Raw genomic sequence first — 271 nt, forward strand, 5'->3', positions numbered from 1 at the left:
CATTAACTTTTGCCTTAGTAACTGTCCTATTTCAAAAGTAAATTAAAGACTGTGGGATGTTTGTGTTATTCTAAGGCAATTTTATCTTGCCCACTGTGAGGCTTATGAGCAACTAGAAAAAGATTTCTTCTGCATGTTGGAAATTAATATATATTTACTAGTGTCTTACTGGATCCATAACAGATTCTATTTTTAATGGAAAAAATCATATCTATTTATGTACTTAAATTTATGTGAATACATCTAGCCATTATACTAGCAAAACACATAG

The sequence above is a fragment of the Propithecus coquereli genome, unplaced genomic scaffold (genome assembly GCF_000956105.1).
Source record: "Propithecus coquereli isolate 6110/MARCELLA unplaced genomic scaffold, Pcoq_1.0 Scaffold369, whole genome shotgun sequence".
NCBI classification, from domain to species: domain Eukaryota; kingdom Metazoa; phylum Chordata; class Mammalia; order Primates; family Indriidae; genus Propithecus; species Propithecus coquereli.